Raw genomic sequence first — 17,832 nt, 5'->3', positions numbered from 1 at the left:
ATACCTCATAAACAGCACAGAAAAATTCCTGCTTCTGCCAAGCATTCCAGTTTGCAAGGGCGTTCCAAATTTTCATTAGCGCAGTAACCACTCTGACTGATGGCCAGTGGCTCAAACTTGCTCCTCTTCTTACTCCTGGGGGAAAAAAGATTTAAAAAAAAAAAAAAAAAACTCATAGGTCTAAGCTACGTCATCATGACATAGCCGTAAATTGGGACATGTCAGAAAGTGACAAAGTTCAGAACTGAGATGCATCCAAACAAAAAGTCTGGACCCCAAACTCAGATTTTGGAAAAGACTTGTTTAGAAATAAATCCCTTCCTCAAAACTGAATGCCCCAACAAAATTGAATGCCTCCAAACTGGGCAGCACGTATGAGGTCATTAGTGACCTTAGCACAGCTATTTTCCTGAACAGACTTCAGTGGCGAAGCAAATAAAGGCTCATTTTTACCTTTTTTTCTATCTTTTTTTTTTTTTTTTTTTTTTTTTTTTTTTAAGTCAAACCGAGTAATGTGAAGAGAAGCATGAGAAGGCAGGATGCTTGGCTCTGCAACAGATTTCCTCCGAAAGAACACAGTAACAGAAAAGGCCTTCGGGGCTACCGAATACAGTTGCTTCTTGTCACAGGCATCCATGTCATAAAATACTTTTCATAACCTGACACTAATCCATTTTAAAAATAAACACAGGAGAAGATTCTGCTTTTATCATGCTAAAGACGGACCTGAATCCCACACCTCCCAGGAAGTGCAGAGGTTCCTCGAGTGAAGAGGTTCCTCGAATGAAGATTTCTTCTGCCTACTTCTGCCTACTGTGGTAGGCTCCAAATTCCTATTATTCTTCAATCATGAAACACTTCACCTTCCCACTGTCTTTCTGATTAGCTATACCAAATAAGCCTCTGGATCTGGGGGTTCTGTTTTTCCCTCTGTATAGTTAAACAGCTATACAGATGAGTAAAACTGAATATCTCTGAGTAGCAACAGTTTAGTCCCTGACTCAGGAAAGAATTAACCTGTATGTTAAAACAGTACATGCATGTATTGGCAGAAACACACTATTTAAGACCCTTTTGAGAACAACCTGAAAAATAAATATATTTGTATGTGGATGACCTGATTATTCTCAGAGGACTGCAGTAAAACATTTGACGACTGTAGATTTAAATAGATTGTAGACTGTAGATTTGAAATTGTTTGCATGTTAATTAGACCCTTCTCCCACCATTCAAATGTATTTAGAAAATTCAGGTCTACCACGATATGAAAAGAAAAAGCCATAAAAGGTCTGTTAATTTCTCAGTAATATAGGATAGGATTTTATGGAGCAGCACAACCCACAGACAAGCAGTGACCATATGAAACTCTAAACTTGGATTGTGATTTTACATACCCCACAATTCAAGAAAATTTGATCTAGGACTTTGATCCAGGAAGCAGATACAGCTTCCAAATGTCTACACTGTCAATTGTTGAGATGATGGTAATCATCTCATTATCTCATGAGGCAATTCACTGTGAAAGATGATCCAGAGCACGAAAAGCAGTTGATGTCTACCAATGAAGCTGTTGATGTGGGGATACAAAAGAGTGTGCTAGAATGATCAGGAGTAATAAAAACAGGATTAACAAGATCGTCTGTCACAGCATTCCCTCATTCTGCCTTTTCCATTGCTGAAAAAAAAAAGAAGAGAAAAAAAATCTATTAATTCATTCTTTTCCAGTTCTCTCCCCTATAATATATAGATGGAAAATAAAACTGATTCACAGGACTTTGGCTCAGGGTATGATATTTAGGTGTCACAATAAAGTCTATGAAATCCTCACCAAATATTGTTTCAGCTGCTTCGGAGTACACTTCTCAGTCACCTACTGTTGAAGGTACCTGATTCCTCATCAAAAATGTTCAACACCTCGCGGTTTTGGGTCCTGTTACAAGAGAAACAGTTTAAAGGAACTGGAAGTGAAAATAATCTTTATAGCAGACGATGTGGGCAACATAAGCTTATTGTCAGAAAACACTGGAAATTAATAGAAGAGAAACAAAACCATTCCATTGTATAAAGTGCCCTAAAGAACAGTAAAAAATGTCCCACAATACAGAGAATGCCACTTACAGGCCAGTGAAAAAAGAAATAACCAAATTAAATCAAAAGGTGTAGTTTTAAAGGGAAGAACTTCATTTATAGGACTTCTAAGAAAAAAAGCATGAAATCCATAACACCATATAAATGTATTTTGTTTAGCAATCTATTTTAACAATGCCATATGTCTCAGTAGTAGAATAACTCCTAAGATGTGGTTAAACATGCAAAACATTATTACTTTAATATTAGATGCAATTATGATTACTTGTTTTCTCAGTTCTTTCTTTCACAAGGGCAGTAATAATTAATCAATCCCAAATTTGGCATGTGTCTATATGCGACTTTATTATTTAATTCCACACTCATAAAATTCATGAAGAATAAACGTGATGAAGTACACATGCATTTTAATAAGGAAAAGGGACAAACGAATTCATTGTCTATTGAGGCAGTTTTACAATATCACAACATATGCTGAACCAAGCTGCAAGCTATTAAAATAAATCATACAGGCTTTAATTACAATCCAAAACTGCATTATTAAAGTAATAAAATGACCCTAAAATAAATATTATGGAAGTCATGTTGTCCCTACAAATGAACACAGCATGAGAGAGTGATACAATAAAACACCCTTCGATTAATGTGCTGTACATACCACTGTGGCATCCCACAGAGCTAAAACAACAAGACGTAACTCCTGTCTTCTATAGCTATGGGCAAGATTCTCCTCTTCCCTAGTTTGTCTTTGTTGGCTACATCCACCAGATTTGCAGAATTCCCACAAACCCTAGTGGGAACCACAAAGGCAGAACGGGTACAGCGGAGCCACGCGAGGAGCTAACTGGCAGTACAGAGCATAGGGGCAGAGCTACCAGTTTGTTCAAGCTCCACGTACACAGCCGTCTTCCTGTATGCCCACTTCCAAAAAAGTAGTCTAAGCCTCCAATGAAGAGCAGGGCGGGAAGGTTGTACTAGTAATCTACTCACTAGCAATGTACTCCATTACTTGGGGGCAATGATCCCTCGCTCCCTGCTAGGTGCTGAGCGCTTTCAAACTCTACCGCCTCGAACCCCAAAGGTATGCTTCTACACAGTACATTGTGGCCTGAGGTGAGCTTTCGCTGCCCACGCATCATGAAGCGATGGGGCTCATAGGAGGTAACAGGTCCTGCTGCACCCAGCCTCCTCCTCAATCTCACCCCCAGAAGAAGGCATCTCGCTAAGGTCCCCAGAGATCCAGTTGGGAGTGATGTCAAGACACGGAGATGTCAGAAGCCAGATACAGCAATATAGAGCTAGGGACTAAATCAGCTTCATTGTGAAAATACTCCCAGTGTAAACAATGAATTTTGACATTAGTGTGGTAGCAAATTACAATAGAGGAGTCCTTCTCAAGACTATCCATGCAAAGAACATTATTCACGTGACTTCCACATACAAGAATCTGGAGGGTCAGCCGTAAGCGTTCTTCTTTTTCTTCCGGGCAAGCGCTCATCTCCAAATATATGATCTTATACTATTTCTTAAAATAATCTGCTATTTTAGAATATTAGATATGTGAACATGACATTTATGATCTGTTGCAGAGCCTATACTAAAACAGACAAAGTCTAGAAATATTTTAACCACAGCATTTGCTGCCATTTGCTACATCATCACATCCCACATTGATTCTGACAATAAGAGAAAGGATGACACAGGCACTGAAATAGTAGAACTTGAACAGAAGGTCTCAGGTCTTATTTAACTATCTATTTTCCAGAGATTACGATGTAAAATGGATGCCTTTCCCATCCTCCAAAACCCAGGCTGGGAGATCTCCAAATCCTTCAGGCCACCTAGAGCAAAGAAGGACAACTCCCCAACAGGGTCTTTGTATTCATAGGTGCTTGTAGGTCTCTGTACTTTCTGTTAAACCTCACAGGCCACCAGCTAACTTCAAAACCTCTTCTTTCTGAGAGGTGGCCCTAAGCACAAGGTTTAACAGACTGCTTGCTACCTACTACTTATCTTTGACTGTGACCAAGCACCAAGTGAACTCCACTACCTTTCCAGTCTGACCTACCAAACACAACCCTGAATATTACTTACCTTCTGACCTGGCCCTTTCCCTGTAGGATAGTCGCCACCGTCTCTGAACAGTTCCTAGGGCTTATAGCATACACCAGCATGCTCAGTCACCTCAGCTCCTATGCCTGCAGTCGCACCCATGGGTAGCCTCCTACGCAACTGTCTCAGCATTTTCTGAATCGCCCTAATCAATTGTTGGAGAAAAACATCTATCACTCATCAAATAAAGTGCATGCTAAGCTATGATTACTCAGCAATAGCAGCTCAAAGAGACAGACTTCTGACATTCTCTATGGTGATTTCCATATGAGGAGGAACATACAAAAATACAAGAAAACAGAAGAGAAAATGAGCAGATAGATCATCTACCACGGAAAAGGAGTCATATTAGGCATCACATTCGTTAGCCTTTGTTGAACACTTAATAGAGGTGAATAGGGTTGTTCATCATTTCCTAATGCAGAAAATGCATTCAAACCTTAGTAGAAAGGGGAACTGTTTATAGATTCTAGAGTAAGCATTGCACTCTTAAATGCTAATTATTCACTCAGTAAAATTATGTTGAGCTACAGTTCAGATGGACATGAGATGGAGATGGACATTGAAGACCCACTGAAGACCCATTGTAAGTTCTTCAGATGCAGCTATAAGAAATACATGAATAAATGAGAAAAGGAGGGGATGGAAGGAGAGAGACAGTCTGTAAAGACTGGCTGAATAACTGGTGAGTGAATTATCTGAGCAAAATTAAAATCTACTATATGGTAACAGTCTCCAAACTATACACCATAAAACAGTACATTCTGTATCTTAATTATAATTGCAGAATGTTGATTTTATCTGTGTGACAGTGTATCCATCCAACAGCATTGCAAAAAGATATGTGGTTTGCCTCTAGCTATTCTAAAAAAATGCCACAGTTCTTAGAAGCTTCACTAAAATCTCACCTCTTACCATGCCCAGTCATTAGAGAGAAGGGGAAAATTAAAAGGTTTGAAGTTCTTACAGTAGCATATAACTGTTTAAATTCAAGAAGCATTAGAAGAATGAGCAATTAACAGAAGGCCCTTATATCTGCATTCAGGTAAGTCTACAGCTTGCAAAACTACTCACCACTAGATTTTGTCCATCATCAGCTGATGGGATGTTTTTTCTGTTGGAAATAGCCATTTTGATCATGTCATGAAAAGATGTTGATTTTTCCAGTTTCACTTAGGGAAAGCAAAGTCATCCTATAAGGTTCAAAAATTTTATTTCAATAGGTTTAAATTATCCCACTTGACTTAGTAATGAAAGAAAGTAGAAGAACTCACAAACTTACACATCTCCTCAGTAGAGTACTGCCTTCTGAAAATGTCTCTCAGCAGTAAATGACCACATGAATGCTCCTAGTCCTTTCCTGTGTAAAGGCAAAATGGTTAGCTTAAACCACAGGTGACCACTTAGACTAAAGAGGCAGCTTAATAAGCTGTTACCTCTCTCCTCTTAGTTACCATTTGTGATGCCCAAGTTTCTGTAGGTTTGCTATTATTTCACGTCCCACTGTCAAACCTGTATGTTGGAGGAAGACAAGTTCACCAGTGTTAGCTGGCTTTCCTCCGTCTCCAAGGGGATAAAAGAGGCCAAGAGGTTGAATATGTTGGGCAGTAAGTTAAGGCTCAAGACTGGATGCCGCCAAGGTTGGATACCAGCAAAGGCTATGTGTATATAACATGAGCATGGAGTAAAAATATCTTTGTGAAAGGTAGCTTACTGAAATCAAAATGTGTAAATTAACTCCCATGCAGGGGGTTAGCAAGGGTACTGTAAATTCACACTGTTGTTCACTGCACACTCACTTTTTTTTCATGTAGAAAAATCTAATCAATGCAGCCTCAGAACATACACAATCTAAAGGTTAGGGCACTCTCCTAGAAGGGGAGATATCAGATTTCAGCCAGGGTCTGTAGCATGGGTCTCCTCATCTCACGTGACTGTTCCATAATGCTAAAATATAAACTGTCTTTGTGTGAAATTTAGTCACGCTTCAAGTGTGTTAGCCAGATGAAATCCTGAAGGTGAGGCATGTGGAAAATCAAAGGTGCACTTTGAGAATCCTGTACAGACTTAGGCATGAATTAGAGGCAGCTGCTTCAACTTAGGTGGTTGTGTGTGTATCTAGTAACAGAAATACAGATACTGTAGGGACTTTCCTAGAAAGCTTTGGTGCCTAAAAATATTACTCACGCCTACAAGGACAGGCAAAACTGATTTTTTTTTTAGACAGCAGTACATATAACGGTTAAAACAGTCACCTACTTAATCTGCTTTACACATCATCCATCTATTAAGGTACATATAAAACACTGTAAACCTCAGTTTATAGCTGATCCCATTCTCACTGACGGTAGGTTACAAAATCCTGTTCTTCATGTCAGCACTGCACGTATACAACAGCGGGACAGAACGGCCTGTCACTGCTGATGAATGCCTGCTCCCTAACCTTTTACGGATACAAATACGCAGAATTCATCCTTCTCTGTATGTCACTCCTGTAAAAAATGTTTAAAGCAAATGATCATATAACAATAAATAAGAATCATTTACCTTCACTTCAGAGACCATTGTTTAAAAATGGCTCTGAATAGTATATTAACTTCAGGCACTTGTTACTTTATTATTATTGTTCAAAGTATTGAAATAATTTAGATATGTAAAATATTTTCCACTTTTAGCCGTAGAATAATAATTTGCAACGTTGTAATTGCTTAAGGACATTTGATTCTCTTTCCATTGAATTCACTTGGGATCTTAGTAAAAATTAATTTTCTCAAGTGTAACTTATCTAGACAGCCCAGCATTTTATGCACTGGAGAACTGACTTAAGAAAGGTCTTAGAAGCTATAAAACAAGTTATTTTATCACATAACTTCTCTGATTCAGTTTCAAACTGGGATTAACCACTCTTAACCAGCAATTTTACAGACATGATGTGAGAACCTCTAACGTTAACTTGGAGTATTATTTTTTTCTGCACAATAAAGTAAAGTAGACCGTGTCAATCCCAACAAAGTATTACTCACTTCCCTCTAGTTACTCTTAATTGGTACCAAGTGGCTTAAGGTCAATCACTTTGGTCAGGACAATTTACGAAAAATACACATCTGTTTATACATTACAGAGGTAACTGATGCTTTTTACAGACTGTCATCATAAAAGCCTTCACTCCAGTCCTTGTCCCCGACCGCATCACTGTGAGCAAATTCTATAACGAAATGAACGGATGAGATTGCGATATTGATTTCCCTGGGCTTACTGGTGTATGCTCACTGTAATTAACAGCTCCGTATCACTAACTTATTGATCATTAAACTATCACATACGATGGAACACTTGTTTAAATTCATCTTTTAAATTCGTACAATTTGATAAAATGTCGATCTTGACCTGCCCAGTGTTTCCTGAAAACTAGTTTTAAAATGTGTAAATAATAACATAATTCCTGGATTAGGTGATTAGTAAGAGATGATCCTGCCACTTTCTTTCTAATGGCACTTCTGTCCTCATGAATGCTGCACTTAATGATTCAAGGGAAACTTTAAGAAATGGTTTTTCAATCTTACTTACTTGTCTACATTAATTCTCCAGCAACTTCTTTCCCACACACTGTAAACAGCATATATTAGGTTGTGTAAACACTATCTCTTATTTACAGCACTACCTAATAAATCCTAGCTTTGCTTATCAGTTCACCACACTGAAGTCATTAGGCCTGAAATTCTGTGACATTTTATCTGCCTCACAGTGAAACACAGAACATATTTTGTTATTTTATTTTAACGATACATCTGCTTCCAAGGACAAAACTATGTTTGTTTCATACCTCTTCACTTTAGCCCTTTAATTTAAGTACCTGCATGAGGAAGCTAGTCACCTTATGCTCCATATATAGTGAATTGCAAAAGATATGTTATTCCAGAGATTATTCTGAGGAGTCTAGAGAGGATAATCTGAAACATCATCTGGGGAGTCTATTTTTCATCACTGACTACAAAAATCCTGCAGCAGCTAGAACACCTAGATACTTAAGCTAGGTGCCTAAGGTGGTGAACCCTACAGAAGAACTGATTATTCCAGTCAAGTTAATCATATTGTTACTACTGTTTCATTAAAATCTTAATTAATTGTTAAATTCTCCAAAGATGGTCTCTGCACTAAGCATGCTTTGGCCCCTTACAGCTCATCTGTCAATTGGATTGCATGATCTCCCCCCTCCAGGGCCACAAGGACTAACCAGATCTTTTTCCACTGAGTTTTCCAACTTCCCAAACGATGCTATAGCATCAAGCATCAGAATAAAGAGCAGAGAAAATGAAATCTCTGTGGTTTGATTCTCCAAGTGTTTGTCTGCAAGGGAAGAAAGGAAAAGGTGGCCTAATGCAGATGCAGAGAGAGGCACAGAGAAGGAAAGTAAAGTTGAGCAGAAAGAAAATGACTTTCAGAGCACAAGGCAGGGTGGAGAACAGAGAGGCTTCGGGGACAGAACGGCAGAAATGGAAGGAAAGATAAATAGATGCAAAAGGAAGGATAAGAGAGGTGATGAATGAAAGGAGGATTAGTGAGAAGTGACAATAGACGAATGGAAAAGAGACACTGGGACAGAAGCAGGTAAAAAAAAATACGGGGAAGGACACAGATAGGAGTGAGAAGGAACACAACCACGAGAGAAGATCCTCTTCCAGGACCGAAGACTGTGCAATCATAACAGCACTTTTCTACTGAAGAAATAGCTGTGAAACCCAGTGCTGTGAAAAGACGTGCTTCCATTCCCCTCTAGCAGCATGTACACTTAAAGAAAAAGGTCTATCAGCTACTATTTTATTGCTGTGATGCTCAAGGCAACAGAGTAATCTAAAGTTTTAAAACCTGCCAGTAACTCATGTAAAGTATATATAGTGATTTTTTGTAATTCCTCCTTGCCTCCCTAATTTGTAGTATTTTAAAAAATCAGAATTTACAATCAAAAAGTACATTATATCGATGTTAAAATTGCAAAGTCAAGCATGCAAAACTTAGGAAATCGCAGAATTAAGTTTCTCTTTCAATATCTACTAAAGGTATGTTTAGGACAAATGCACTTTGTAATATATGTACATTTTCCAAAGAACCATCATATCTCTTAATTCCAGAATGGCTGGTTCTCACTGGAAGCACAGATAATTAGTACTGCTATCCCATCACATATACTTGGAAATTGCCATATGGTATTCCGGCACAGATTAAAAATCCCTTCTGTGTAAAGATATATATAATTTGCATTATAGCAAATGTCAAAATGTGTCTTCTGCTCTGATTTGCTTTCCATTTTTTGTGATAGAATTTGTATTCTTCTACAAATATTCTTCCCGAATTTCACCAATCTAATTACTCACCTGGAAAAGCAATAAGAATTGAGCTTCATTTCACTCTATTTGTTTTATTACAGAAACAGAAGTTCCACTATACATATGGATGCCCATTATGCTAAAAATTAAAACAGTCAATGATATGAGCCCTGAAAATAGAAGCTGTTCTCTTTGGGCAGCACCTGCCACAAGACAAACGTCTCAGCATGAGAAGAACCTCAGAATGGTCTTCATAGGTAAGAGGTGACCAGGAAACCAGAGGGGAGGCAAGATAAGGCAAGGCAAAGACACCCAAAGGCAACACTTGAGAAGAAAGCCCTGAATGCCTCAGTTCAGATATATGGTTGTTCAAGCGCAGACTGCAGTAGAAGAGGAACCACTCTGCTTAATGTATGTTCATTTTTCTATGTATTACTTTGATGACTTTGAGACTGGATGGAATACTTCAAAGTGAATTGATTTTTGGTTTGGGGTTTTGTATGTCTTCCAAACGGTAGTCCAAGATTAAAGTGAATTTAATCACTTGTCATCACTAAAGACTAGTAAGTGTTGGCTCTCTACATATGACTAGATGTGAAATTTAAACCAGAGTAGTCATGATTTGTAGGGTTTACCACGAGACCCAAAAGATAAGCTCATCCTACTAGCTTCAGTAGAATCTACTACACTTTTTTCATCTAGTTTACAGAAACCCACTTGAGTGACATACCCTGAAAGGTTAACAGAGCTGATTAATTTTGTTCCTTGCATCTTTAATCGTCTTTATCTTGTATTTCGCTGTAGTTTTCTAATAACCTTGCCTCTACAAATTTGAGTAAAGTTAGCTCACATGTTGGATCCCAGAAGCATTTTTAAACAATATTTGATACTTCCAAAATATAAAAAAATAAAAATAAAAATAATAAAATAAAACAAAAAATAAACAAATTTTGACACTTCGGAATATAGTTTGCTATTTAAAAGACTTGTCTCCACAAAGCACGCAAAATCAGTGACAAAGGCTACAGCATAGTTAGAAGGTCCAACTAAGAAGTTCAATAACATGAACTTGTTAAGTTCGTGCTGTTAAGTCACCTACAAGAGAGAGTTTCAAAGACAAATGTGGCAAACAGTTTTACAGTTTTAAAAGCCTGAAACTACCAAATGTCTTTTTTTTTTTTTATAAAGAAAAGCAAATGTAAGGAAAGCTCATTTTTGCTGAGACTCCATGGCTTATTTTTATTTGCAATGCAGGGAAACTGTTCTCTGCTTTTTAATTGCCTGCTCATAAAGTTTTAATTAGCAAAGTTTCAAAAACATGACAATCACGTCGCTGAAAATCAGCCACAGTTTTGATTTACAAGTCTGCAAAAGATTACTTGGTAGCAATCAGGGTGGATTGCAGTGCTCATATCCAGCATTCTCTCCTATGGTATAAACAGAAGCAAATGATGCACTAATTGCCCTTGATTGCACTACTCAGAGGACTTTTAGAGGCGAGGCAAAGAGAGTTGACAGCACCTGTCTGTTTGTCTATGGCAAACAGTTTGTGAATACAGCAAATTTGTGTATGAAGCATGGTGTTTCCTCTTTAGTAAATACAGGTACTACTTATGAGACCTAGGAAAAACACTTCACGGGTAGAACACCATCTGGTCTGAAGAGGCTTGAACCTGTCATGGTCTAAAGGAAGCATGGAAGGACAGCGAGCGTCTTTCCTGACATATTCTAGTCGCCAATATTCTTGTTCTAGTTTACTGTCAAAACCAGCAGAACTGTTAATGCCTGGAAATATTCGTGAAGATATGAAACTCAAAGACAAGTATTTTCTTAATTAGCTTGTCTGCCTAATGGGAGCGAGCTTCACTTTTATTATATAAACAAACTGTGTCATTAGCTAGCAGGAACAACTTCAGCCTTGAAAGCGTTTCTGGCAGCTTACTGAATGTTCTGCAAAAAAAAAAAAAAAAAAAGAAAGAAAAAAAAAGAGCTACAGACCATCTCACTGGGAACTTTATGAACACTGTTCCCTATCACAGAGAAAGGATGTCACACATTACATTTCAATTTACTCAACAAAATGATCAACAAAATAAACATGCGTTCTGTGCAGGAGAAAGGGGACAGATGGAAATTGGGCTGGAGTTGTAAAGCCTGTTATATTATGATTTTATTTTGCAAGCCAACTTTCACAAAAGTGACAAACAATTTGGTTAACGTTATCATTCTATGAATGTGAAAATACATGAATCTGAAAAATTTAGACCACCTGTGTTCAGTACACAACTGTGTTCTTTTCTTATGTCTCTGGAAGACAGACACACACCGCAATTGTTCCTATCAACCTGTATGTGAAGGACTTAGGTGACATGGCCTGTTTAAAACGCACAAATATAAATATCCATAGCCACAGATTTATAAATACCATTACTAAGTTAGCTCGGTGTAAATCCCTTCATAATTTATTTCTTAATTGAATTTCCAAACATCAAACTACCCTGAAGACAACACATGAAAACAGTGCCAACCTGCAAGGCTTGGTAGCACTGATAAATCTCATTACAGAAGGGTTCGGACACAGCAAGAGTTTTGCTGAAAATTTCTGGAAGATTTGGCAGAGGCTGGCTTACAGGATGTGCAAGGCACTTGTGCAAACACATTCAACAGCTTGGTACACTGCCACACGCGAGCGACCTGAGAGTCAGCCACATGCACACAGGAGGGCAGAACACTGCTCACAACTGTTTTTGCAAACACCCATCCAAGTCAGACTTGTCTCAGTTCCTCTTTCTCGTCACAAGAAAAATAGCTTAGTATCACTGGGCGTGGAACTACTGGGAAAGAGAAGTTCATTTAAGACAACTTTAAGAAAACACGACGCTTCTGTGCAGAAAGAGAAATGACTATAGTGTCCATTCCCCAAAAAGCTGTGTGTGCACAGAGGACGCTCAATAAGTATTGTTTCCTAAAGGACCGGATGTAAAAGTCAGGAAAAAATGGGGAAAAAAGAATTCAAAAAAGAGCCAAACCTAGAAACTTAGAGTAACATCATGGTAGCAACCAATAGATCCACAGGCCCTGGAAAGAATCACCTAGGAAAATCCAAAGGACAGAGGTTTGGAGGAAAAAAGCTCTAGGAAGAAATGCAGGTAAAACTGTCTCTGATCTTTCTAGCCTGCAAAAAAACAAAGGCTTTTACATTTGATGAAATTGAAGAGGATTTCAGCAAACAAATGGGCTCTTTACGCTGGTACTGGTTACTGCAGCCCGGGAACAGTTCAAGTCTTTTAGCTTAAAGAAGAAGCCTATTCCTAATCCTATGATTTACTTTTCCCTTCAAGCAATTTTAGATTACCAGCACAGAGGAACAAACAGTCTGCTACATATGAATGTTTTTCCCCATTATTTATCCAGCTATAAGAGATTATTTCAGCACCTATTGGACCAGCTTTTCAGCTCTGGCAAGAAAGCTAACTTAAAAATACCCCAAATTTTGGGGAAACTTTTGATGCCCAAAGCACCCCAGGCACATTTGGTCTCCTTCCAGCCCCTGCAGCTTCTGCCAGTTCTTGCTCATCCTGCAACCAGAGACCTGCAGCAGCATATGAGGTCTCTGCCCAAGGTTTGGGCATATTTACTAGCATCAGGTCTTCCTCCATCAAAGGGGCATCAAGGAGAGGCTGCACTGTCAGTTTACACTTCTACTTGCCCTGCAATTATTCCTGGGGGATGACAACAACAGTAAAAATAGCCATAGCTGCACATGCAAAGAAAGTGCAGCAACTCTGGAAGCACAGCCGGAGTGCTAATACCTAAGCACACACGGTTACATTTTGCAAGCAGTTTAACAGATATTCTAAATCCCTTTAACTGTTAGTAAGTCAGATGGTTATGCTTGCAATTATTTTACAAGTAATGATAAATACTGCTTTCAACATTTAGCAGAGACAGAAACTGGTTATTGTCAATGCTAACTTCAGTGATGATGGTGCTGTTTAACTTGACATCAGCACATTACAGCTTTAAGTCTGAGCCTAACACTTGTGTTCAAAATTAAATACAGTTACGTTTGATGAAATTCCTAATTACACGGTATTAAATTTTCACTGTTGCAACACTGTTTTACTTTACAACCACATGCTACTGCAGTTAGATAAAATCAATGTTCAATCTTAATCTTACAGTAAAATTTGAGATTATTCCTTGAACCAAAATTTAAGATCCCTAACGTTTCTACAAAATTAGTTAAGATCAAGAAAGAGTATATCCCCACAAATTCATAGAAAATAGAGCTTCCTGTGATACTGTTACAAGGAATTCAAAATCTCATTAGAAAGCACTTCCCAGAGCTAAGTGGGTCCTAATCCCAAATGGAAAGAGCTAGATAAATGGAATGTAGATTTAATCATTTTTTGTGTCATCCATATGCTTTTATAGATAGCCCAGATTAACCCCAAAAACATTACACAGAACACTGAGCTCTTCAGTTCTACAGTAGCACTATTTGTCAGCTGGCTTGGGCATTAATTCTTGGCTAAGTTTGTTGAAACCTATAGATCTTTTGGACAATGCACAAAGCAGGAGTTAGGTATGTATATCAGTGTTTCAGGTTCTGTTTGAAGCCCTAAACAGAGCTGACGTAATACACTTGATGTAATAATCTAATGGATACATATATTTTTTTTTTAATTAAGTTCAAAATAATATTTTCCCATCAGAGACTGCTTTTTAAAGGAAGACAATATTATGCTTCAGAGTTAGTATCTGGAAGAATAAAGGAACTAAGATCAAACAGGCTTCAAGGATATTAATATCTTCTGAAAAAGAAAACGGTGCTTTAGATAAGTGTTCAAATAAATATTTAAGAAAAGCAGTACCTTTATTCTCTTTTTCTTCTTTTGTTCATGAATATTAAGCTACCCCCACAAGGTCACAAACACAACACTCCAATGCCCCCTTGACTAATATGTATATATGAAGTAAACCAATTCTCGAGTAACTTTATTCAAGGCTAACTGGATAAAGTCCCAGAAGGAAAATGGTAGCTGAAGTCTTGCGGTCTCATTTCTGCTGTCTTGGACAAGAAGCTTGGTGGTAGTGGACAAAAATGTCACAAATGGGTACATATAAGTATTCGCTCCGGCACTTATCTGGAAACGCCATAATCTTTTAAAACAAATTTAGCCATGTTTATCCCTAAATCCTGTTTGATCTGTATTACTGCACACACATACAAAGGGAAAGAAAGAGAAAGAGAAATTTTCTGTCATATGTAACACCATTAGATTCCACTAAAGGAAGTGAGAAAATGATTATAAATATCGCCTAGCAAAATTTAAAGAGCTCTATCTATGAATTAAATAGGTAAGTGTTTATTTGCTTTTAAATGAAGAAATCTATTTTTTGTCATTGGGCTTTGATATGAAACAGAGCTACTCCCATTTGATTTAAAACACAAGTAAGATCTATTCTCAGTTTGAGGGAGTTCAAAGCAACCACCAGTTACCTCATCAAACATTGGCAAAAAATGTTCATTGGACAGATTTGTATATTTTGAGGCCAGAAGTACCATTCTGATTATCTAGTCTGATTTCCTGTACAACAGTTAACACATAACTTCCTGTACAGACCCCCCTCAGCAAGTGATTTCTTCATCAAGCCTTTAGTTTCTGATTTAGTTAGACCATATGGTTTATAAAACAATCAACCTTAACCCAGTTGATGATGACATGTTTTTATGTTAGCTCATGTAGAAAAGGGACCAAATGAGTTCTACAAGTGTAAGAAAGGAAATGAGATGGCCTTCACAACTGACTGGCAAAGAAAGCTTTAAAGCATGACATTTTCCCCTATTTCCACAACTGCCCATTCATACTCAGATAATCTCCTTTCCCTACCTCTTTAAAGTCACATTAGAGCTTAGTCCTTCAAAATTTATGGCAAGTTTCAAGATCCTCTAAGAATATACACGCTGGTGGCACACTCCTATTTCTAAGAGCCCAAAGAAGATTTGATCAAGTCATTTTCATTAACACTCTCATTAACAAGATGAATGGATACATTTTTTCTTGTCACCTTGAAAATGCAGCGAGTCACTCCATAGTCTTAGGACTGCTTAACCATTCCTTTGGCTATGTAGAATTAGCATCTTCAGAAACTGAGTGTTTTCATTAAGTCTAGTCTTTTTCTGCTCACACGATCAGGGCGTTCCTGCAATGGTTTCAGGGCACTCTGCCTCTGAAACCACTGCAAGAGGTGACCTGAAGCTGTGTATGAATTTCCTGGGCTATCAGTCCACAGAAAAAGAATGCTGGTAGCAACGCTGCAGGCTCTATCTTGCCTTTTTCTCCACTATAAAGATACTTTCTGAGCAACTCTAAACTTCAAGGTGAATATCTGTTATGTTGCATAGTTTGCCTAAGGAAAAACACAACAGATAACTGGCAGAGATTCCTTTGCTCTTCAACCTTAAAAACAGTTCATTCTATTTCCTGGTGCCTAGGACTTCAGCAGAGCTGATTTATCTAATACTGCTGTACCAAAAAGGATTGATCCCCCAAGTCCCACAACTGACCACTGGCTGAGGAACATCTGCTCCAACAAAGACATGAAAAAGTTTACTACATCTGTAGATAGTAAATCAATTAGCCATAATGCAACTTGGCAGCCAATAATACAGAAGTACGGCACATACAGTAAGTAATGATAGGTCTTACTGAGTTTAAAGATACCTTAGCACACATTTTTCAAGGGTCTTCTTTCCTAGGGTGTCACCATCTGCATAATATTACTGATGTAGAAAGATCCTAGTCTCATTTATACAATCAAAAAATCTTTCACTTTAGGAATCAGGCCCTTATGCTTTGATTATATTATCATCTATCAGTTCTCCAACACTAGCAGTAAAAAACCCTTCTACAAGCATAGGCTAATTTTTCTGCAGTTCAGATATTAACGGTTGGCATTTTATAAACCAATAGTTATACAGTCAATTCCCTTTTTAATCTCCTAGATTACGTCTGTGTTTATTTTTCCTATTTCTCTCTGCAAAGCAGTTTTCTCAGGATCAGCTAAATTTGCTTAACGCACATCTATTAATTTGGCCGTGTTTCACTTTATGGTTGGTATACTATGACTTGCTGGAGAACAAACACTACAGAACATGGTTTCCCTTTTGCACTGCACATAAAGTAACTATAGCCCGTGCTGCAGAAGTATCACCAATGACCAACACCACACACTGACATGTCTGGCCCTCAAACCTGTTGCCACATTCCTAAGCAAGAGAAAGGGTTGGTACCAGGGAATGGCAACCAGATCATGCACTGTACTGAAAAAGGCACTGTCTCAATTTGGCACACTCGGCAGAAAAAAATGCCAGACTTGGCCTATGGGCAGTTTTGAAGAAAGTACTTCTCCTTGGATTCCCGTCGCAAAGTTTCTCTTCAAGCTATGTGCTTATGACGTTGCTTTGGAAGGGAAGAGCCCACTTCACTCAAAACTAAGGAGTAGTCTTGATGCCCCTCATTCACAGAGTACCCTAGCGCACAGATGTATGTAAGAAATGCTATTAATTTTACTCCACAGACTAAGCGGACTCGGCTGGACGTTTCGTTTCCCAGAAAAACACCTTACCGCATGACTGCATGAGAAGGAAGAGACAGATAACTTCAACTCTTCTTGTTCTTCAGATGCAAGACTCATTTGCAAAGAAGCAAAATCTGAAGAGAAGTTGATGCAACTGTATTTTGTAGGGAGAAAGACCTGAGACATCTTTCCAGATTGCTTACTAACCAAAGCTTTCAGAGCTCGCACATGTAGGAAAACTTAGTCTGGGGACTGTGCTCAGGCTTCTGCACAAAGCAAGCACTACAATATCCATCACAGTCAAGTTCAGGGCACTTTCAGACACGAGCCAAGGTATAATTAATAGCATTTAGGCTTTTGGGAGCTACAGGCTCCTGTTTCCTCAGCTTCCTGTTTGGCAACTGCACAAAGGCTGAGCTCACTCATCAGGCATGAGGGTATCCAAGGTGGACCCTCTGCTGTCCAATACAGCACATATGTCCAAGAAAGTTTTATCAGGGGCCAGTCTATCTCATTAAGTTTATTCTTTCATACTGATCCTCTGATACCTGGCTGAGCTACTCCTGAATACTCCCCTCAGCAGGGGGCTGCAGTATAGTATCTCTCTACTGATTGGGTCCCATCTCCCTTTTGTTTGGGAAAGTAATCTTGTTTAGATCCCTAATTCTCTGTCAAATGTTGGCAATTTGTTCAAAAGGCTTGGAGAGAGTGTTCTTGTTCG

At 38.4% G+C, this 17,832-nt stretch overlaps 1 long non-coding RNA gene across 1 annotated transcript; it reads right to left on the bottom strand.

The window, feature by feature from the left end:
* Positions 1-4,272: 4,272 nt before the first annotated feature.
* LOC138067033 (uncharacterized) lies at positions 4,273-5,563 on the bottom strand. Its single transcript, XR_011140702.1, has 3 exons — positions 5,483-5,563; positions 5,275-5,393; positions 4,273-4,345 (listed from the first exon to the last, which is right to left on the bottom strand). It is a non-coding gene; the product is annotated as an uncharacterized lncRNA (long non-coding RNA).
* Positions 5,564-17,832: the final 12,269 nt, after the last annotated feature.

This window comes from Struthio camelus, chromosome 4 (assembly GCF_040807025.1).
Source record: "Struthio camelus isolate bStrCam1 chromosome 4, bStrCam1.hap1, whole genome shotgun sequence".
Taxonomy (NCBI): Eukaryota; Metazoa; Chordata; class Aves; order Struthioniformes; family Struthionidae; genus Struthio; species Struthio camelus.
Note: the sequence above shows the minus strand (reverse complement) of the source record. Positions and strands in the feature narration are given on the sequence as shown.